The 24,554-nt window shown below is 39.9% G+C and overlaps 1 protein-coding gene across 5 annotated transcripts in view; it reads right to left on the bottom strand.

Moving 5' to 3' along the window:
* Window positions 1–23,696, bottom strand: part of FRYL (FRY like transcription coactivator) — a 171,636-nt gene extending 147,940 nt beyond the window's left edge. For 3 of the 5 annotated variants that reach the window (XM_080589906.1, XM_080589917.1, XM_080589907.1), the window contains exons 1-2: window positions 23,498–23,696; window positions 10,537–10,744 (exon numbers count right to left, since the gene is read on the bottom strand). The gene's annotated coding sequence lies outside the window, so the exon portion shown is untranslated. The remainder of the gene's footprint in view (window positions 1–10,536; window positions 10,745–23,497) is intronic. The other 2 variants (XM_080589918.1, XM_080589908.1) reach the window with 1 other exon arrangement.
* Between the last annotated feature and the right edge of the window lie 858 nt (window positions 23,697–24,554).

Here is a 24,554-nt window from a genome sequence, read left to right as displayed (position 1 = left end):
ATTAAATACTTAGTTCTGTACTGGTATACATACATAGTGCTCACCTACTCCAACTTATTTTAGTGCTTCCCTTGCAAAATGGGAAACATGGCCACAGAAAGTTTATCTGCACTTCAAAATACCCATTCACACAGACTGACTGGATGAAGGCTTTACTGGTTTTAGTGTATGTCTTCTGTGCTCTGCTATACAGACCAGGCTAGTAACATTCAAATGGGGTAAAAAACAAACAAGGTAATTGCATGATATAAGTATTTATATCATTCCATTTACTTCCTTACAGTCAAATATTTGTGTTATTTTAAAGTTAAGCTTGCTTAATGGATCCTATATGAACAAGTAATGCCAGAGACAGAAGTAGATCCAGATTTCTTCCGCAGTTTGTTCCACGTTTTGACAGCGAGCTTGTTCCATAGACCTTTCTCCACCGCTGTATCACAAACTGTGGCAGCTATGTTCACTAGAAACATCTTGCCTGTAGACAGTTTTTTTGAGAAGGCAGATATATTGTACTTGGAAACCAGAAACACACATATACAGAAGAGAGAAAACCTCCTTGAAATAGGTTTGCCTTGCAAAGTCTACAAGTTGTCTTGATACATAGGTCTACAGCGTTAGATTTAAGTAAGGCCCGGTTCCTTCTGCCTTCATTTTTACTCTTGGCCATTCCAGCACCCACCATCCATTATTTGTTAACACGCTTTTCAGAATTGGTGCCATGTTGAGGACTTGCATATTGATTAGGTACCAAACAGGTAAAAGTGCAACACTTCAGCCAGTAATTTGCAAATGAGAGCTGAATGGAAGTGCAACAGAGAAGGATATGCCTAATTTTGATGATGCAAAATTCTCTAGTTTAAAGAACGACCATGTTTGCTGCAGTTGAATACTTCAGACAATCTCAACAGGGGCAGTCTTAGAAAAGGTCTTGTTCGAAGAACATAAGGCAACTGCTACTGGTAATTAAAGGTTGTCCCCATACACTGCTCAGAAACACAAATACTTGTGTGCCAGTAGTCTAATGAACAACAGACCCTTCACCTAATGATACATACAGCATGTGCATATACATGTTTAACTTTCCAAGAACAGGCAAGCCTGTAACATACAGAATAAAAAAGCCACTTTTAATACTGGGTGTAATGAATTAGAGGTAAATCAGAAAGCTCAATAGCTGCACTTCTGTGGTTTTCCCTCCCATATAAAACTGCTTCTTGTGTAACTTTAGATCTTTGAAAAAGTAATTTTATATGCATTTATATGAAATACATAAACTACGTTGATCAGAAGCCCTCTGATCCACGAAGTGTTGACCTGGAGCACCTCTCCTGGGTAGAAGTGTTGAGAGCTGGGGCTGTTCTGCCTGAAGCAGAGAAGGCTCCAGGGAGACCTTACTGCAGCCTTTCAATACTTCTAGGAGGCTTTATAAAAAAGATGGAGAGCAACTTTTTGCTTGAGCAATGACAGGACAAGGTGGGGTACTTTAAACTAAAAGAGAATCAACATAGATCAGAGATTAGGAGGAAATTCTTCACTCAGAGTGTGGTGAGGCACCGGCACAGGTTGCCCAGAGAAGCTGTGGATGCCCCTTCCCTGGCAGGGGTCAAGGCCAGGCTGGATGGGGCCTTGGCCAACCAGATATAGCGGGAAGGTGTGCCTGCCCATGGCAGTGGGGTTGGAACTGGATGTTCTTTAGTGTCCCTTCCAACCCCAGAAGTTCTATGATTCTGTGAACTAGGAATATATATAGTTACAGTCTGCTTTATGTCATTCATACCATACGCTTACTGTAACTTACTACAGAGGTGTAAAAAAGCGCTTATTTTTGATACAAATCAGCTTGAAAAATGAAATCACTTCCTATACAAGAAGCCTAAATATAGGCTAGAGCAGAATCTGCAGATAGTGGTACTACAAATTATTTTTGTAACTCTTCATGATATGCTGCATATGATCTGTTCTTCTAAAATAAATCATGCAATACTTTTAAGATTATATTAACCTCTCCAAAGTAAGCTACTGATAACACTTTCAGATCACAAATAATTTACAGTCCAACTTTCAAAACTCTACAGATGTGCCTACATACAGCCAAAAATTAGAACTGAAGAGAGACAAGACATGTTGTGATATCACCCCACTAAATTTTAGCAGCTTAGTGGAGAAGGCAGTAATTACATCATGACAACCCAGAAGAATTCGTAAAAGAGAACCAGCCTGATTCTTCTCTTTCACAAAAGAAATCTGTGAGTACTTCTACTGTAAGTAGGAGGAGATTGCATGTCAGCACAAGCACCCACGTAATAGTCTCCCCAGAGACACACAGATCCGCCAGTATCATTTAGAACAGGACACTAATTGCGGGGGGAAGTTGAAAATCTCATGAAAAAATTACAATTAACAGAAGGCTGGAAACTACATTGATATTCAGGACACAACTGTTTGAAGGCTTTATAAAATTCGAAATAATTGACATTCAGTCATTACAATCACATGACACATTATCTATATTGCTATTCACTTGTGCTAAACAATCAGAGTAAGTACCAGCAGGAAAGGACATCTAGTTACAGAATATGAATTAAAAAGATTTCAAGATGCTCCTCAATTCATCATTCTATACACCCAGCCCCAACTCATACTCTGTGACTCACACCTATAGGTTTCACAGATTTTTGCCAGCAGCATGGAAGGGTCTGCAATTTTTCCAGCCTATCGATTTTATGTTTCATTACTGTAAGCGTATCCAATATATGTCCTTAACTTCAGTTTTAGCTCATACTTCACTGCCCTATTGAGCATTGCCATCAATAACCAGTGACACTTCAATTCAGCAGTCTTCCATTTGTTTGAAAATGGACTTCATATCTGTTTTCTCTTAGATTTTTTTAATCTTTTATATTTTCTAGACCTCTGATAATTCTCACCAATCTCCTCTGAACTATTCAATATCAGTTCTTCACATAAAAAGACGCTTTAGATTTGTACATCGGTAATTCTTAAAGAACCATCTCGCTCAAGCAATGTAATTTCTGTGAAGCACAGAACTTAATTGAAAGTTCGTATTATCTCCAAATACTTTTATAACTAAGCCAACATTACTTGCATAGCAGTCCAAGTACTTTCAATCAGAAACCTGCCATTCTAAGTAATTAAATGTATGAAGACTGTTCCCAGTGAAGGAGCTTACTTTTATTACTTGGTTTATGAAGATTTGTTTTCAGTTAAATATTTATTTTGTTTCTTAGATACCTAATGTAAGACGGTTTCAGTATTACATTTGACAGCCAAAACTGTAATCTTTGACTCTCTCCATTTGTAAGCCATTAATTCTTTTCAGGTTTGTCCCCAGTTTCATATTTATAGAGCTAGATTTGTTATGCTGATAATTGTAGTTACAGATTACAGTATACCATCTGTTAAGAAATGCTTTATTAACAGTATTAAGGTGTATAAGGTATATACACACACTTTAATATATATATATTAAGGTATTATATCAGGTATAATGCTCTCAGTCAAGTCTCACCTGTAGAAATCAATCTCATGCTGATAAAGCAATGTTCTCTGTGCAGAGAATTGTCAACACTGTGCTGACAAAATATTTCCAGCAAATGCTAGAGCTGTATTCAGGATGCTAGATACACCGAAAGCCACCTGCAAGTTTGCCATTCATATCTTTTGGGGGCAATATATAGCCTCATTTATTCTCATTTTACTCAGGGAAACTAAAAATCTTAAACACAGAAAGGTGTTTTGTCCACTGAAAGTACTGTTACTATACAAGCAGAATTAAAGCCCAAGGTTATTCAAGAATCTCTAAATTGTTAACAGCACGCAGCCTCCAACTGCCCCACTTCCTTCCACAAGTAGTGAGCAGCATCTTAGTATGATAATGAAAAAGCAAAATCTACCTGAAAGCATTCCCTCCCATTGCAACTCTTACACACAATATATAAGAGTGTGACTATCATATTTCCACACTTCAAAAAGGTAATTAAGTTATTATTCGGAGAAGTAAAGTAATTCAGGTTGGTATTTACATCGTTCTTTTCATGAAATGGTTACATAGACATTCATCTCTAATTTTTTTCCCTAGCTTGTGTTTTATCCGTCTTTAATGAATTGACTGATGGTTGCATTACTTTGCCCATGAAAAAACATTGTTCTAAGACAAAAACAATACACAGGACAGCCACCAACAGCAAACAAATATTTTACTCAGAATATTTATTAGCTATTAAAATAAGCAAGCCAAACTCTCCATCCCAGACAAGAATGACAAGTCACACTTTGGAAGTTCATCTACTAGAGAAATCTAAACACCTATTTTTTTTCCACAAATTAAACTCCTGTGTAAGATACTGTCTGTGAATCACCTGGTTCAGATGCAACAGAAGCAGGCCACTTATTGTTCTTTGGTTCAAAAGTAATCTCTGAAACAGATTGTCGGTAAAGGAAGAAGGAATTGCAATCAAATGGGAAAAAAAGATGTATTAGATTAATTCTAAACAAATGAATTGAAATTAGAAAAATTACTTTTAGGAAGATTCAGAAAAGGGAATTGCATGAGAAATACCAGACCAGAAAATAAGGCGTAATTCAATGAAACAAAGTCCTCAAAAGCCCAGTTTGTTTTTAAAGTTTGTGTAATTAGTGAAGAGCCAAGAAAAATGTACTTTTTTCTTGTATCACATTTACTCTAGCTAAGACCAGTGTTTTTTAAAACCTCATATAATATATAGTCCTCGTACATAAAATTTCCTAGCATAATCTTTCTAATAAGTAGACAACAATACCAGACATATGTAGAACTATAGATCAAGATGCATTGGTTAACATTAAAACTAGAAATAGAAAAAAAACAATGTTCTTAAGTTACCTTTGTTCAGCAATAAGTAGCTAAATTAAGTCACTGATCATTATTTCTTACACAAAGACATGCCATCTGTGTGACTGTAACCTTTTCAAGTTAGATGTGTGCAATTAAAACTAATGTACTATTTTCTTAGAATCTCAAAAGTATTAGATATTTAATGTTTGCTCACAAGTATGTAGGGACAGTCACTTTTAAACTTCTCCCTTTTTATCTCTTCCATCTGAAAGCCAGAAATAATAATCTCTAAACTGTTAGATTTTTCCAGTGCAAATTCATCATAAGCTTGGATTTTGGAATAGCAGTTTTCCTCTTTAAATTCAAAATAAAACACTTGCTCCAGTGTAAAGCAACAGCACTCCAAGTTCTTATATAAAATATAGATGTCATTGCCCTTCTTTCCACTCGACAACTTGAGTGCATTTCCACTTAGTAATCTGACACTAACCAGAAAGAACAAATGCTGCTGCCAGAACTATGTAATTTGGTTTAAATAGTAAACAGCCTAGTCTATCAGTTCTTACAGTAAATAGAGTTGTAATAGGTACTCTGGACTGAAGTCTCCAACATTTTATGGCTTATAGAAAGATTGCCACCTGTCTTAAAGGAAGAAACTCACTCCTTATCTGTTACAGGCATAATGATTGTATTAAATTCAAGACAGTGGTAGAGTAAAATAATTAAGGTACTTATCAGTTAGTACATATGAGCATGATTTACTATCGTAATACATGAAAGGAACACCAGCTATTAATTCAGAGCAAATATTTTATACAAATTGTATAATAATAAAAGTAACAATTTTTCAGATCTGTAATGTTTGTAATAAATATGTTCTGTAATTAAATGCTTGTAGATTTTTTCCATTGAAAAAGTTGTTTGTCCAACTGTTTTTTTTAAAAAGTATTCCATTGTCTCCTGTCTTAAGAAAAAGAACAATAAAATCAGACCACCAGATGCAGCATCAAAAGCTCCCAGTGGAGCTCTATATGGGTCTGTAAGAAACCCAATATTGCAGTTTAGTATATAAATATCTGTACATATAAGTAGTAGTTATTAACTACAATAGTTATGTACTCACCTAATAACTAATCATAATTATCTGTAAAGTGTCATTCATATTTAACATAAAACATCTATTTTTGAACGCTGTATTTATTCTGATTTGGTAGAACTAAAGTAATTTGAGGGACTATTCATTTCTAAAGGGAAAAAAACAAGTTTACATTTATTCTCTTTCACTTCTAGAAACTATAAAAATGTAAATATAAAAATGTAAAGTTAGATTTGTTTGATAAAGTTTTTGGTTTCAGAGTTTGAGCACAGGTGAGGAAATACAAACTTCCAGTATAAGATACTGGCTGAAATCTCATTTTTTCAGGCTATTTGGAATGTCAGAATATCCTTGAAATGAAACAGAGACCCAGCTACGAGTTGGGTACTAAGTTAAGGCCCAAAAACATTTCTAGTAAGCAAAGAGAAAAATAAAAAAATATTTCAAAAACAGCAATTTTGGTTTACTAGCAAATAAGACAGCATACTTGCTAAATGCACTGCTAGAATAAATAATTCTCAGTATATCAAAGTCACTAGAAAAAGCGCGTGGGAAGATGAAGGAAGCTAAAAACAAAAACAAATTGCTGAGCCACCCAAGAGAAAGAAAATCCATTTTTATCCTATATGGAACATTTATCCATTTATACACACCCAGGCAGGTTTGCTTGAGACAAAAAAATGAATAAATAAAAACCAGTCCTACAGTTGCAGTGAACTTTAGAAAACTGCACAACAGCAAGCAAGGTCGTAAAAAAACACACAGTATGGCACACCAATTGTGCTGCTTCAGAAGCTGGGTGGACAGACCTTCCTTAAATGACAGCAACGAAGGCAAGTGCCTTCATTGCTTCTTCACTCAGGCTCAGCTGCTCAGACATTTTGACAGGGCCCTGGTGGCAACAGAAAAGCCTGAAGAACACCTTGAAATGTTAGTTCTTTACATAGACCACAAATTAAGACATGTAGAACAGCTGGGCACACCATGAAAGAAAACTCTGAAAAATAGAGATTTAAACAAAATAGTGTTAGTATACATTTAACTAACACATCAGATTCAACAGGATTATTCTAATTTCTAATACCAGGAGAATCATATGAGAGACTAACAGGTATTGTGAAAGAATTTAGGGGGAAAATTAATATTTAGATTTGAAAGAGAATTACTCTATTACACCAATCTGAAGGAGAGATTAGGAGTGTTCCTATAAGAAGCAATATGGGAAAAATCTTTTGAAGAGTAGAAAGAAATATTGAAATTTAAAAACATAGCTGAGCATGATCACCTGGGAATGGTAGTTTCCTCTAGTTAAAGAAAAACTGATGTTCCATTCATTTGGAGAGACTGAAGAGTGTCTGCTTCCTTTTCACACCTGTGGCTTTCTAAATAATAATTCAAGTGTCATAGTGAAAGACAGGAGGATTCTTTTTCAAAGAAGTTTGAGGCTGGAATTACTTCTTCCTTAAGGAAGATACTGCTAAACAAACTTTGCTGCTTTCCGTTTTTTAAAATAATGAACATTCAAAAATATTTATTATTTTCAAATTAATCTGCTGTAAGAAACAGGAAGAAAAAAATCTCTAAAGACCGGTCAACATGTAATATACATTAGCATGCACCGGTAAGCTTATATAGTAAGATTCTTTCAAGCCAGCCGACTATGTACAAATGGAAACAGAAAGGGGTGTCAAGATTGTAATTTTGTCCAAACCAGCAGTATCTTTCATGAATTCATGCAGAAGAGCCAGACAAAGGTGGTTAAAATTAAGCATATTCTCTCACAAAGCTGTGATGCCTTTAGATCTGCTGTGCATTTTAGCCTGAATCCTTAAGGTGTGTCTCAAGTTAACGGATCAGGGACTGGTTTTGGGGAGGTTTGGGAATTTTTGTTTGTTTTTGAAGCACTTACTAAGGAAGAGTTAAGGAGAGCAGAGACAAGACTTCCTGAAGACTTCCTGAAGCAGTGCCCATTGCCTCTGGGCGAAGAAAGGCAGGATGTTTTAAACCCTGCTGCGCAGCAGCACAACCAAGAACTAACGTTTCCACAGGAAAGCTCTGTAACTGCATATGAGAGATGAGAATAGCTGCACAGCTTGTGCTTTGCCCAAAACTCTGAAAAACGCCTATCACCATCTCCCCGACTTTGAAGTGAACTACTTGGTTCATATAAAGACATATAGTATGTTTTCATTACCTACTAGTCAAGGGACAGGCATTTTCCAGTTCCCTGAAGACCTCTGTCCTTTCCTTTCTACAGATGTACATTACCATAGATTTGAAGTGTAACATGGTTCTTATTACCGCACAAGTTGCTTCTGCATCATGCTGTTTCTCTTTAAAGATCTGGCCAAGACAATTCTTTTCAAGGAAACAGTTGCTGGCTGTTCATGGAGAAGAGCAGCATCTCTATAACCAATAAAATAGTTGTCTGACCAAAACATACTAAAAATAAGATTAAGATGCCTGTGCACAGATAGCTGTAAATAATTTCAGAGCTGTAGGAGTGCCGAGTTAACCAAGATCAAAGTCAGCTGACAAAAGTTTTTCTCCACTACTTTTCAGCAATGCAGTCTTCTGAAAGAAATCTCCAGTAATTCAAGCCCTTTTGCAAGCCAAATGTATTTCATTTCATGTGTTAAGCAACACCACTGATAGTGTCCTATATTATGTTCAATACACAAGTAGATTACATAAGATTTTATTATAACCATATATTTGTTCTTAATTTAATTTAGAAAAAATCATAATAAACACAAAACTGTTCTCCATGATGGAATTTGGTTCAAAAAGAAAAATCTTTACAGAAGGTTGAAAAAGGAATTTTATGTATTTTGGGTGTTGTCAAAAAAAGTACAACTCAGACTTTTTGAATTTTGGAGAAGATAAATCCTACAACACAATTTCAACCACTAACCTCTCCCCACCCCCCAGTCCTCTGCACAGCTTTCCCATTCTACAGGCTAAGTAGCTCTTCTGTGTCCTTGTTAGCATTCTCATCTTTTCTTGCAGATGTGTCTCGTATGTTCCACATTATTTGAACAACATACAGTGTCGAGTGTTAAGCATTCTATGACTCATTTGTCATTGTAAGCAAGCATGTGCTACAACACTGTTCAGCAGAAATGCACCTGTAACAGGGCAGAGCGAGAACAGATGTTCAAATGACACTGGAGCATATTTTTTAAGTAAACATACAGACACCTATACATAATATACACATTAAAATCTTTAAAAGTAAGGTAAAATTGGAGTTGCCCAAAGCATGATAAACACCCTTCAGAGAATTACTTAGAGTGAAATTAATACTGATGTCCTCAAGCCTTCTACATCACTTTTTCTGTTTCATTTAAAAAAACTACTCTGGATTTCCCATTCTAAAGCTAAAAAAACATACTTGTCTCCCCGAGCAACAGAAAGGTAAGGATGTTCAAAGAAGATTTCTGTAGCAACATATTTGCTATCTCTCTAGAGAAAAGAGCACATATCAGAAAAGAATCATTACAGTATAAAATTCTAACAAAAGAAAGTCAAGCATGTCAGTATGTTGCACATCCAGGTATGAAAGGCAGTAACAAAGGCAAACAGCAATATGATACACTGGAGATGTTCCGATGTAGAACTTAAAATATACTCAAATTCTATTTTATTGTTTACTTCTCCTGCAAATAATACATTGGACAATACAACAAAGGCAAGTGAGAGCCACATTAAAAACATTGTAGAATATTTAGTGTACTAAATACATAAGTCCACAGAGCAAATACTGCAGAAATAATTGCATTTCAGTATTTTCCTTCTGTCATGCCAATATGCCTTCTGTTCTCAAAAGACCAGAAGGAAGTATGGTCTACCAGTTTTATCAGTCAAATATAGAAAATCATGTGAGGTACTGCTTGCTGCTTCCCTAAGGACGATTCAGGTGTTAGATTAGTTAGATCTATCTGCATCCACTTCAACACAGAAGTGCTTTATCCACAGCAGTTGCCCTGTGCTTGACATCATTACAGATCAACTTACAACATATAAAATACTTATATAAAGAGCAGTAAAGAAAAGAGCATCCATACAAGAAATTGTGATTGCCTTTGCTAATTTGCTGCACTACCTGGCTTTATCCACAAGAGGACAGAGCTCAGACACCTGCCCACACATCCTAAGGGAAGATTCTATTAGCATCAAGAAGTCAGATTTCCACTGATCACACAAATACATGAAAGACAACTTGAGAGAGAATTACTGAACATACAGAAATACCCGAGGGAATTACTAAATGTACAATTAGAGGATTACTAGAAGTACAGGAATTACATCTGGCTTAGGAAATCCCTGAACTGCAGAATGGAAGTTGGAAGGCTGTTTGCCCTGTTCTTATCTTCTTCCCTAGACATTCGCTTTTGTCCATGATCAGATGCAATACCATACCACATCAGAGCAAGTATTCTTATGTAACACAGCACAAACACATTGCCATCCAGTTAACTAACATCTGAAGCAGCAGTTCAAAGTTGGATGTGTGTACAATATAGACAAAGACCTAAGCAAAAAGGAAAGAAAAACCATGGACATAAAAACATGTTTCATGGCAGAATTCTGTAAAAGGTCTTACCACTTAAAAGCCATTGCTAACCAACGATGTGAACCGCTAGCATATCACACTCAGGATGGATCCATCAAGACATTTTCCCCTTGATTCCAATGTGTGCGTAGAGATGTCAGAGTAGACAAAGATGTAAACAGCTACGAGTCAGCTGGTGTGCAGCCAAATACCGGAAAAAAATCTCCAAACACAGCACAGACAAATGAAGTATAAAACACTGAAAAGGAAAAAAACACAAATATTAGACACTTAATGGAGATGTCAACAATTTCCAAAAATGCTATATTTTTTTTATTAAAAGTCAAAAATCTAGATATTTCTTCAGAATTGCTATTCAGCTCAAAGGTTAATGATTTTTAATTATTTTTCCCCCTTTTCCATGGGGGGGAATTGACACAAAATTCAACTTGCCGCACTGTTTATGTATACTTCCATAGATAAAATGTACTTTTTATCTACAAGCTTTAGCTACAGTAATAAAGTATGTCCCTAATTTAAATCATATATATACACCCTCTCCCAAACGGAAATCAATGTTTTCATACACAACCTTTTGTTTCTTTCCCAATTCTTTCTTCTTCTTGGTTAGCACAGGGATGTGGTCAGAAAAAGAAACAAACAGTACTTCAACTGTGCCTCCTCAACAAAGCCTTGAGAACTTCTGGAGATTCTTTTACAACAGAAGTTTGTATGCAACGTGCACACTTGTCGCAGCTTGCCTAAGCTGCCGAGTTTGCATTTGCTGTAGTTTGGTGGTATACGAGAACAAAAGCATTTTACCATGGAGGCAGATCAAGCACCTTAACTGCTTTTAACAACTCAAGTCTCAACGTGCAGCAGCAATCCACAACTCCTGATCATCTAGTTCATATGAAAAAAAAATTTTTAAAGATTTAAAGTTATAGCCTTAAAATTTGCAGGTAGATTCAAAGACCTGTACACCCAACACAACTTTATCTGTGCTCTGATGCAACAAGAATGTACTAGTTTCCTTTAGAAATGTATTAGCCATTCAATCATCATTATTTTTATATACAGTTTGTTCTACCTCTTAATTAGTGCTTCCAAAAAGATGAGAGACTCACATAAACGCAACCTAAAGGTAAAAAGCCACATACTTGCAGAGTTTAAGTTGTAAAAGAAAGTTTAAAAGTGAGACTTAGAGACAAGCTGGAAAACTAGGTAAGCTTTTGCAAATTGAAAGTAAACTAACTGATGCGCACTTGAAATTGGGAACATTCTATGCAATTCTTTGCAAAATCCAGTCAAGTTTTTAGCCAGTGCTTACAGACAAATAAAATTCTTTACCTGCTAAATTGCAGCTCTTTAAGAGCGTCAACTGTTTGTGCATTTGATAGTACAGTGCATAAAATCAGCATCACTTTTCCCTCTTTAAACTATTAGGACAAGAGAACATTGTTCTCCATACAGCAGAAGTGTATGGCCTTTCATTCTCTCTCCACTAATTACACAGTTCACTCTTCCTCTCTTCTTTCTCCTCCTCCTCCCTGGTTTAGAAAAAAGTAGTTGAAATCAACTCATGCAAAGCCTTGCATCCACTCATTTGGAAATGAGTGGTCAGCTGTCCTTTAACTCCTCCTTATTTACACCAACTGTGCAAAGTGCTTGAAGAAAGTGGAAACACAACATATTACTCCTGATAAAATTTAAAGCATATCCAAGCAGAAATCCACCACAGCTTATGCTAGCATTTTAACTCATTTTTCAAATAAAACGTACATTCACAGGTACATAATCCATTCTTTGTTTCTTCTCACTGTGTCTGGAGAAAACACAAGTAGTCTGTAATTCTCAATCATCTTCATTCATCCCCACTCCAGATTCAGTACCTACACACACACTTTAGACTAGCCAACAGCCCAGCTGCTTAATGGAAGAAATGAAATTAAACTGAAGACTAACTTGACAGTCAGAGCATTAGGACAAGATTATGAAATTTGATTCATTGGCAGAATATTTGGAAAAAGCTTAGAGGGTGAGAGGCACATGAAAAGCACTCAAAGTTGTCTCAAGTTGTTCAGTTGGACACACTGAGCAATAATAAACTTCAAATTGCAGCTGCCATCCAGATCTTCAAATACAACTATGGTGTATCCATACAACCTAAGGTTTCCTACAGGAGCAACTTAATCAGATTAAGTCTGAGTAAGGAAAAAAGGTATCAGAAAGGCAGCAGTGAGGCTGAAAGTCTCCAACGGGCGTGAGCGAAGCTTACAGTAACTACAGCAATTCACTGGAAGGAAGAAGTTCACTGGACTTCATTTCATAACTGCAGCTTACAACTTAAAGTTACATTTTAACTATACTTTATCAGATTTGGAAGTCAAAGGTACCACACACGGGAAGGTTTCACTATTTGAGGTTCACTGCCTAAGAGAGACATTTATAAAAAGTTAAGAAGCAGAGCAACACAAAACTCCATGAAGTTCAGATTATATTAAGTTAGCTACCATAAGGTTTTAAACAAAGTTCAAAGGATGCTTAAATTCTCATACCAAAAAAATCACAACTCTAAACATCCTGAATTGGAAAACAGATAAAAAGCTAAAAATCCAACCAACCTCACACTTGTCCAAGTAACACCATATATAAGAGAAGTTCTCTTTACATATATACATACGTACATGTATGCACACATACATAAGTTTTTCATCTCAATTATTGATGTATTCTATTCACAGAATAGCTGCTGCTACAGTGCTGGCTACTATGCAAGAAAAACTCAGCTTCGTCTTTTGAGCAGCAATTAGATTCTCCTCTATAGCACACTTTTTGCCATTAAGTTTAGGGAGGTAATCCAGAAGACTACTTCCAATAACTTCACAGAACAGAGATGGGGATTAATAATATTGCAGAGTGCCAACAGCTGTATCTAAGAAGCTATGCGTAACACACCAATGTACAGCTTTTTTATAGCTACTTGCCCAAAAGATCTGATGGAATAATGCTCCAGAAGAAAGATGCTAAGGGTTTTAATCAACTGCTAGAAGTAGCATTTTCCATGCTATAGACCCTGTGCATGCTTCCATACACTATGTGCTAGGTTTTGGAAAGTTAGGAAAAGGTAAAGATTAATTATATTAGCTTTTAAGGCATCATTTAAGCAATGCTGACAAATAAGTTGTTAATAAACCAGTTTGTGGGCAAACACAGAATGGCCTACGGTTGCTTAAGCACGTGGCTGGCCTGTATATTTGGTGTTTCACAGCACTTGATATATCCCAAGCACTAACACATCACCACACCACCTCTGGATGTCCAGTCCTCTGGCTCTGTCCAAAGCCCCTAAAGTCATGGCAGATGCACTAACAGTCCATGCAATGGAGAAACACATCAGATTTATTAGAGAGACCAGATTCATTACACAACGTATCCATCATATACAAGACTTGCCTGCTACAGACCAGCTATGCAACTCTTCCACTACATGCTACCAGCATGCTGGGAAGACTTTTAAGGGCTGCCCAGTTCCTCCATTCCACCAACCTCATCTTTAGCAATAGCACATCCAGCTCCACTGTGGCTCATGTACTTTCCCTTCCCAATCAGTGCTGCTTGTGGCTGTCCCAGAAGTATTGCAAGAGCCTGAGTGCATCCCCAGGAACAACAGTTTCTGGATTTCTAAGCTAATCACCCCCATGAGACTGGACTTTAAAAGAACAAGACAGAGGAACGAAGCTTCCTAGATTGCTGATATCCTAATCTGCTCTTCGTTACTGAAGCATGGCATGCTTTGTCTTAACCAAAGATTTTTAGTAACTGTTTGGTTCTTTTGCTTGTTGTAAAGGTTTTAGGTATGTTAACCGTTTATCAAGTACGTAATATTCAATGACAAACCAGAAAATGGTCACATGAACTGAGAGTCAGTAAACCCCGTTAGGAACACGGTGGCATCTCAGCTTACAGTCACCCGTCACACACATTTAAGATCAGGTCAGGCACTATGCTTTCCTGACAGCAACAAGCTCCTCCCTGAAACACAGCCCTTTTTCCACTCCGTGATCCACACAACCACCGAGGCTGGGTGACTGCTGTTCAACTAACCATGTGGGCATGTGGATGGCATAAAAAGGAGAGAAACCTCTTTTTAAAGTTTCATTAAACACAGGTACTGCAACTGGAAAATGCACAGATGAGAGGCAAGATGTTGAGGTAGGTTCAGCTTCTATACAGGTGATTTGGAAATGAGATGTAAGTCATGAGGTAGTAGGCTCTGGACTCAAAAGTTTTAAGGGTAATCATGGGGAAAGAGGGAAAAACCAAAGGATGCAAGTCAGTCATACAAACTCTGGAATGTGGCCAACCATCTGCACCTGAGAATTACATTTGTTATACTGGTTCAACAATTTGTCTCCGTGAGTGTTATAAAGAGCTCTCCATTTATAAACTGACAAACTTTAATTGAAAAAACTCCCATATAATCACAATCTGAAGTTGAGAAGGATTTACAAGATAAACTTCAGAGGAAGGCTTGGTGCCAAATGTGTAATAACTTGACCATGATAACTCCAACTTAAAAATGTATTTTTGCATTCTCCTTTCTATAGTTAGCAGGAACAGAGACTAAGAAGTATGTGAATTGTGAATCATGAATCATCTCCACTGGGCCAGTGCCAGGAAACCTCTGCTCTTTAAATTTTGATGATAACTTTTTATCTTTTGGAATCTCATTTCGGAATATTAGAAATATGCTAAAATTAAAACTGCACCTTCAACCAGATCACAGTGGATATTTCCATCTAGGATGAAGGGCTTTCAAGTCTCTCAGATTAGCCTCTTCATAAAACTTACATTTACCAGTGCCACAGCCCAAGGAAACCAGAGCAATGCAAGTCTCGCTCAGCTACACCTCCCCTCAGTGCTCACGTCCTCTGACTCCACCTTTACTCCTTCTATTTTCTGATGATGGTTGCTTTTAGAGGAGTGCTTCCACTGCCATGGTCAAGAACCAATGATCTTACTTTGGACTCCAAAAAAGTGAGCTTAACTTTCAATTATACCAACTACAGGTTGAGACTAACTGTCAGAAGAGAAGGCATTTCTCTGCTGCTTTCCAAGACACTACAGAGTAAGTGTCCAATCTACAAACTATATATAATAGAACTACAGACTAAGAAATTACGGTTTTCTTATGTTAGTGTCAGAGGTTATAAGCAATCCATACATTAACACGACCTCAAACGGATGTTGCTTCCACCACACCAACAACTAGAGCAAGGTCTGTGCCAGCACAATGTAAGCACTTCACACACCAATATTTCAGAGGGAAGTAAGACTCCAGCTTGCCTGATCTTGAGTCACCTAGTGATTTGATTTATCATCGTCTGTTCTTTCATGTCCCACATGAACTGAGGAAGAAAAATGGCAGACCATACCCAACGGCAGCAGTCACCCTCCTGAGATGTATTGCTGTCTGCAACAATAAAGCTGAGCAGATTCTTATGCTGCAGTCGCTCCTACTAAAGGTCTCGCAGCATCGATCTGACCACCATCAATCACTCTATCTGCACTAACAAAGTTTTGGCACTAGGAAGAGCAACAACTCCCAGAAGTGTGCAGTGTAAGCAGAAGAGCCTGAAGTTCTGACCTCTGGTCCACCATCACAACAGCAGAGAAAATGCATAAAACGACAAACAGACCTTATTTTTACAAAATAAACTGCAAGCACAGACTAAAGTCAGCCTATAAATATGAAACTGAAGTAATTAAATCTGAAAAACAGGAGCTTTTATCACACCTTCACACTGCTTTTGGCAGTGTCCTACTTTTGACAGCAATTCAAACAAACAAGCAAACAATCCTTCTCAATTCAATATGCTTTTAGAAATCAACATTAACTAAGGTTCAAGCACTTGGAATTACTGAATGAAAAATCAACAGCGTATGTACTACTTTTCATCCCTTAACAGACTGTTAATGCTAAAAATACATCCTCTTTTTGTAAAGTGCCAAAAACGATTAAATCGCTTACCAGTCATATCACTGTGCTTGTGCAATGAGAAAGAAGAACACACAGCAATAAAGTTTTTCTTTAGCTATCAACATGAACTGTCTGCACATTCGGAACCTAAGTACATACGGATTTAAAAATGACAAACTACTCACTCGAAGCAAGTAGGAAGCTATTCTCCACCCCCGCTTACAGCAACTTCACCAGAAGCTGAACTCGGGTCCTATATATAAAATAGTGGCAGTTCTTCAAATAGGCCAACGCTGACGTATAGCAGTCAGATTTCTTAGAGTAAGCAGTTGCAGAAAAACGTGCTTAAACTGATATACCCCCATCTAGCACAGTACTCGCTGGACTCTGGTAATCTGGTACATATCCTATAAAAACACAACTTCAGTGCATGTTGCTTTTGAAGCAGAATGACTGGAATGAGGACTTTGCTATACTTCCACATAGACCTTCCCTAACCCTCCTTTTTTCTCAAACAGCACCCACCCTGAAGAGTTTACAGTCTGTACTCACATGGGCTGAAACACCAACTTGCTGTTTCACTTTAACAGAAATCCAAGTGAGGACATTCTACATTCTCCACCAAGACAAAAATAAGACAAAAAAAGTAGTCAAAATATTCTTTTTATTTCCATGTACAAAACAATATGAAAGCCCCACTGATACGTTTTTTTCTCCGATTCATCCTACTCTTCTCATAAGAAATGCTTTCAAAAATCCATCTGCTAAATTCAAAATATCTTTCAGGGACTGCGTCCCTAACATATTCCAATTCTTAAACAGTGCCTGCACCACTAACTAGAACTGGGTAAAGATTCCACGCCTTTCAGCTACACAGTTATTTTGGTTTTGAGGGAGCAGGCAATAGAAGGTACTATAAAATTACAGGGTCTGGGAAACTCTTGAAAACAAAAATATTTACTCAATTTAAAAATGCAAATCAAAAGAACAACTTGCACTCCAGCATAATATGGAATGAGCTATGCAGTACCTTCTTTAGACACGTTCCCAGGTGATAAAAGTTTGGGCTTCAAATTGGATCAAATCAGTTGCACATCATTAACCTCCACCACCACAAAAACCCAAGTGCAGTCAGTGCCTACCTGATGGCTTGGTTGTGCATTTTGAGTTATACACTATAATAACAAAGGTTGGTTGTGACATACAGTAAGAAAATGTTCTTCAATGTTTTAAGATCTGGTTCTGTTTTCCCCCTTAGTACAACAGAGGTCCAAAAGTATTAAAGCATTAATTGTGTATAATGGTAAGTAAGGACTATCAAATTCCTCCTCCAAAAGCTTGTTCTATTCTTTTTGTACTTGTGCCTACCTATCTTTCTATTCCCGTGCTTGCTTTCCAAGGCTTCTCACCTATTCCAGCTACTCTGTAGCTATTTACCTATTCATTCTGCAGGTAGGTACATGGAAATAAATATATACACACACATACCCTAACGTGTATCAGCTCCATCTGAAGAAACACCACTTACCTCCAGTTCTATTTGGAACACCTCCCAGCAAAGGTGGAAATGGAAAAATCCCCACTTACTGGGGAGGCAGAGATGAGGACCACGCACAGCAGAGAGGAGAGCAAGGGCAGAGCGCGTGATCTGACATGTACACACAAACTGAAGGGCAGCAGGATCTTCATGTGGATACAAAAGGAGGTGGGGTATGCATGAGCTCCCCAAGTCCCTGCAGCAGCACTGGCCTTCATGGGACCAGCTACTCCTCACCACCCTATCCTAGGGAATAAATAAGCACCTGCTCAGTCACACTGCACCAATTCAGCAATTGTTCAGCTTTTCAGGTGACATCTTTCCGGGGAGTGATGTCTACAGAGGAAGAAATAAGTTCTTTTTTAAAAGCTTTTTTTTTTTTACATGATCTGCAGTACCAGATTAATTTGACAGATTTTGCAGGATATTAAATCAATCTCAAAAGCATTCACCTGCCACAGACTCCTCACAGTTCTTCCTGCCCTAGTGAAGGAACAGAAGTGTTGCTGATACAGACTATTCTCATGCTATATAGGCTGAAGCTTTCCCAGACATTTTTAACGCATCTTTCATCTTCGTTTCTCTACAAAGAGAGTCAGTCTTTCTCTGTCCAGGCCTACTGTTAACCACAAGTCCCCTTTAGGGCATGCTGTTTACAAAGATGCTTCTTCATGTTGTAGAACTGGGCAGCAACCCTAGAGGAATGAAGTCATCCTTTACAATTATCAGCTGAAGATACGAATTCCAGAGCTCTGCTTTCATCATAACATTCTCAAGGGTCAGAGTATAAATATTCCCTTGCCATTTATTGTTATTTTGCAAAGGAATATTCATTCTTTTTATTGTTTTTAGTCTCCCGCCTTGAATTGCCAAAGCCCTACCTTTTGGATCGAATACAACAAGCTATCTGTATTTGTAGCTTTCACCACTCTCCCTCAGCCCTTATTTTATAAACATACCCAACATTATATTCAGTCACTGCAAACAAACAAACTTAACTGGATAAGACTGGCAAAAACCACACAACTGTTGCCTTTTGAGACTACTACAAAAACAAACAAGCAGTGATAAGAAAATCAGCAGTCTTCTCTGAAAGGCTATACAAGTGTGATTGAATACTGCAGAGCAGGTATTGTCCCATAATTCTCATAGGAATCTTTTCACACATTCTTGCCTCCGTAAATAGTATTTTTTTCTCCCCTAGTTATTCACATTTTAGTGGCATCTTTGAGCTCTTTGAATACTTTCTGCATGAATATAACCAACCCCACTGCCACCATCACCTGATCTTAGGTAGGCTTAAGGACACTTGTCAACAGTGATATTTATCAATGCTCCATTTAACCTAGAGCTTCTCTTTCATTTTAACTTAATGAAGCACATTTAAGTAGTAATATTTTTTGCTATAAATTACAGTTTATGTAGACAAACCTGAGAAACTTTCTCAGAAACCTTCACTGAAATCTCTAGAATACTTTATACAGGTTGGGTCAATACATGCTAAAAAGATTAATTCATGTACAAAGAAAGGGACCTGGGATTTTAGGATCATCAGATGAACAGCAAAAATCTCATCCAAACAATAAAGAGTATGGTTTATCAAAATTATACTGTTATTCTCCAGAAATATGCTGAGAATAAGGCACTAAGCATCAAAAGAAAGAACTGCTTTTAAAGTGAATAACAACATTGGCAAGAGCTACTGAAACTAGTGTTAACATACAACTTGAAAATTAAAAATCCTCGTATGAGAGTAGTTTTATTCTGAAGCAGCCTTCCAATAGTAAGATGACAAGACAGAAAGCTTGTTTTATCACCTCATGCAACTTTAAACAACAATAAAAATAAAAACAGAGAAAGACCCAAGGCAGGAATCTTTTCCCTTTCTCTGGGAAACAGAGTAAGAAGGAAACAGGTCACCAGACTAACGTGACAGTGACCAGCAGTACCGCTGAAGTGTACGTGTCGAGTGTCCCAGGTCTCCTGCTATAAGCTCCAGCTCAAAGCCAGCAGAGCTTTAGCCCGATGCAGCCCAGCTCTGAAAAAGCACGCTTCGTTCACACTCCTACAGATCACCTGCCACAGCACTGGCTGGAATGCCGGGAGAAAGGCACTGCTGTGGGGAGTCCACGCGAATTCCACACAGATTAACTTTGTTCGTTAGCACTAACTATAAAACAGCATTTATGCTGCTCACATTGACACAGACAAGGATATCCATGCAAAGAACAAACCGCTGCAACCCAAGGCTTCTAATTCTAACAGCAGCTTCTGGGCGCTAGGCCACTGTATCAAATATGCAGGCATTTAAAGAGAACTTCAAACTTAATTTTAGAAGTACTTTTAAAATATACATATATATTTGTTCCTCTTTCATTTTTGCATGCAAAAATAAGTCATTAGCAAAAACCAGGGGTAAATACAGAGATCCCTCAAAAATGAAGCCGTTAAGAGCAGATACTCTCATTCAACTAGCTCGAGTGGATGTATTCCTTTCTGATGTTTTCCTGTGACAGCATTGGACACTTGCTGTCTGACATCATGTTCTGTCATTCTTCCTGGGAGGTGCTCACGTCACAGGGAATTAGGGACTGCAAGAGATTTGGGGGAGGGGAAGGAAGGACAACACAACAGTCTTGGAGGAGACAGAGCTGTACAGTGCTACAAGGATATTTAGAGAACTAACTGCCAAACAATTTGGGTAAGCAAGCTAAATACTACAAAGGAGAACTGCTATAAAGAAAATAAAAGAAAAAAGGCAGAAGCAACCCTAGCTGAAACAGTCTAGCTAGCATCTATTACTGAGTTCACTGGGATTTGGAAACAGACCATGCAAGAATCATCACAGAATGGCTCAGGTCAAGAGGGACCTCAAAGCCCACCCAGTTCCAACCCCCCGCCATGGGCAGGGACACCTCCCACCAGCCCAGGCTGCCCTAAGCCCCATCCAGCCTGGGATGGGGCATCCACAGCTCCTCTGGGCAGCCTGTGCCAATAATGTTGAACCCCAATACCTTCAAATGTTGCCAGCCTGTTATCACTCCTGGGAAGTTTATTACAGATATAGAAGTTGTAAAGGCTCAATGTTATTTGGGTGCAAGTGTGCAGCAGCATTAGACAGTGGTAAACCACAGCTAGACTATGCACGAGGCCAGCTGCTCTACCACTGATGGATAAGGTACCTTACACTTCCTACCGGTAAGACAAAGCAGGCCAAAAGTTACACGGTCATGAACCCTGAACCGTTATCCTTGTTTTTCTCACATTATCTCAGACAACCTATGTGTAACTTGAGGTTCTTTCGCCTTACATTGGTTTTTTTTGCCTTTTGTATTTTTCTTTTGCCTTACTTTATCGTTTGAGCACGATGCCTACGTGTCATGCTTTCTGTTGAGCTATGGCTCAAATATATAGGAAAACTGCTAAAAGCTCGTGGCTCTCTGTGCCACAGGGAGTATATTATATACCCATGATCTGGATTATACGAGTCCACTGAGGTGTAAAGTTTGCCTGCATGCCTCTCATGGAGCTCAGACCAAGAAAAAAAACATCATTTAGTCCTTTGAAGTAGCTGTCACTAGACAAAATGACCAGGATAAAACTCCCTAAAATACAAAGCTAGACATAGAATTGGCAACACCTGATGCAGAACACCATGTTTTCCAAGTTTGTTTCCCTGATGCATAGCCAATGAGAAAGGGTTTAATTATAATCTTCTTAAGTTCTTAGAAAAAAATAAATACAGACAGCCTGTTCTCAATTGTATTACCCAAAACTTTCAGCAGACCAATTAATTTTAACCCCAAAAATCAGAGAGACAAACATTCACAAAAAAAACACACATTTCTGAACCACTCTTGATCTGTTGATGCCTAGCAGGATGACACTGGAGAGTGCTCACTGGAGACTGTTAATGTGAAAAACTAAAAGTTTTAATTGTTGCCTTGTAGTCCTACAACACTCCAACTTCCCTCCTGAAAGGTATCACATTATTACACGAGAATCAGCTATGACTACACTTTGGCTCACCTAGGCCAGCCAGTCCAACAAACAGCCAAGTCAGCTCAACATTTCAACTTAATCTTAAATAAATCCTGCAGAAGAATTAAACAACTTTTCTTTTGAAACAAAGTTCAGCAACAGTTTTCTCTAACAACATCCCGGAGCAACATACCACGGCTCTGCTTCCTGAGAGAAGCCAGAGACTTGAACCACATCCATTCTGGAATACAAATGAGGAAGCCTTTCACAGCAGCAGTTTGCCAAGGGAAGGCAGTTGTCTACTGACAGCTGCCACCAAGTCCCCCTGAGCAGTGGCCTCCGCAAACTACAGAAAACAGCAGCTTCTGGCAGAGAAAGAAAGGTGCTCTCATCTTTACATATCCAACTTACTAAACCTGCAATGCAATTTTTACCAAGGGGTTTGTTTCCTTCCTCTGTGATAGTGTCACAAGATAAGAATCGGTGTGTGGTTTCCCAGTGCTTGCTCAACAATCTTCCCCGGAGATTCTGAAGCATCTGGGGCACATCCTCAGCACCACAGTAGCAGCACAGAAGGAAAACTACTGAAAGAGCACACTGCAGAAACCTCTTAAACAACACGAGTTAATTTCACTCTTAACTCAGAATCAGGAAGTCGTCCCATTTATCGCAGTACTCTGCCTGCTCCATGTTGCTTGTTCCTGCAAATGTTAGTGGCTCTTTGCTACCTCAGTAACTTACAGGCAGCTTTCCTTTTCTGGTCTGTGTTTACAGGGAAGCATCTCACTGCCTGATGCACCTTTCTCATTACATGAAGTCTGAGCTGCGGAGATGTCCAACACGCACACCAGAGCAACAAAGAAGTTGCTTTCTGTGTTGTTGTTTCCTTTCCCAAAAGCACAGCTCAGATTTCTAGTCGTGATGAGATAAAACAACCGGGTTATGCTCCTTCCACCTCGCTACGCCTTAAAAGTGTATCAGAGAGCTGCTTGCGCAGCTCACCCTCAGCCTGCGTGCCCACCCAAACACCTGGCGCTTGTTGTTTTCCGTTCCTCCCGCTGCCTTAAGACGCACGGCCGGAGCCCACCTCCTTGCGGGCTCAGCGACTCCTACCTGAGCACCGAACCGAGCCGCTCCAACCGCCCCGCAGCCAAACCCCGGAGAGCACGGCGAGGAGACACCGGGGGGGGGGGGGGGGGGGGGGGGGGGCACGGAGCCGGCAGCGGCCCGGCGAGGGGCAGCGCCCAGCCCAAAGCGCCCTGGGGGAGCGGGGCAGGCCGGGCCCGGAGGGGCGGGGAACAAAGCCCGGCTCCGTGCCGGGAAGCACCGCCTGGGCCCCCTCAGACGGGCACGGACCGGGCACGGACTGCGAGCACCCCCCCCTCAAAGCGGGCCCGTGCCCAACGGCCGCTCCCCCCCCGCCCCGCCCTCGCTCCTCCGTTTCCGTTGCAGCGCGCGCGCGGCCCCCCCCCGCCCAACGGTCCCCGCCAACGGTCGGTTCCCCGCCTCACCCCGCCGCCGCCGCCTCGAGGAGCCCGTCCCGTCCCGTCCCGCTGCAGGCCGCCGCTGGGTAAGCGGGAGCCGCCCGGCGCCGCCGGCTTTATCCCGCCGCCGCCTCTCCCCTCCGGTAACTCCGCGGCCCGGCCCGGCCCCGCCCCGCCCGGCCATTGGCGCGCGGCGCCCCACCGGCAGCCGACGCTGAGTGGGGAGCGCGCGCGGCACTCACGCGATACCACCCCCCCGCTGTCATCCCATTGGCTGGTGGAGGGGAGAGCCCGCCCCCCCAGGCCACGCCCTCCGCGCGCGAGGCCAATAGGATGGGGAGGCGGAGGCGGGGCCTCGGCTGGAGGCGCTCGGCGGTGATAGGCTGCGGCGGCGGGCAGGCGGGCAGGCAGTCCCGCCTGGCTCAGCGTGACGTCACCGGCAGCGCCCGGGGCGGGCGGGCGCCGTGAGGCGAGCGGAGCCCCAAGATGGCCGCTGGCCGGTGCGGGGCGGTTCCTGTCCTCTGAAACCCGCGAATAAAGCCCCCACGAATAAAGAACCCGCTAATAAAAAACCCACGAACAAAGCCGACCCGGCTGAGGGAGAGGAACAAACAATAATAAATAACACACTCGTAGCTGAGAGAATACCTCAGCTTAACTCTTTCCTGTAGGCTCAGAAATGTCGTGGAGCGTTTCTCCCTCTGTCTGAGCAGCTGTGCTGCAGCCTAAACGTTGGGCAACGCGACGCCTAACGAGAAAAACAGGATTAATTGCTGCTGTTATGTATAATTTTAGACGATTGGCTGAAGCAAAGCGTTATCGTGAGTTGCTTCTGCTTTTGAAGCCCAGCTTGGTTTCCTCAGTAAATGCACGCACATAAATGTGACTGAAATGAGACCAGCCAAACCCCAAGGCCAACAAAACCAGACCTTCAATGTTAAACCTCGAGAATGCCTGTGCACATTGTCAGAATCGAGATTTTCCCACCTTGTTACCTGCCTGCTTTACAAAACACCCCTAAGGATTAGTTAACACGCAAAGCGATTTACAAAGTACGTTATAGTACCAGTTATTAGTAATAGTA

Source organism: Anser brachyrhynchus (assembly GCF_964034855.1).
Source record: "Anser brachyrhynchus genome assembly, chromosome: 4".
Lineage (NCBI taxonomy): Eukaryota > Metazoa > Chordata > Aves > Anseriformes > Anatidae > Anser > Anser brachyrhynchus.
Note: the sequence above shows the minus strand (reverse complement) of the source record. Positions and strands in the feature narration are given on the sequence as shown.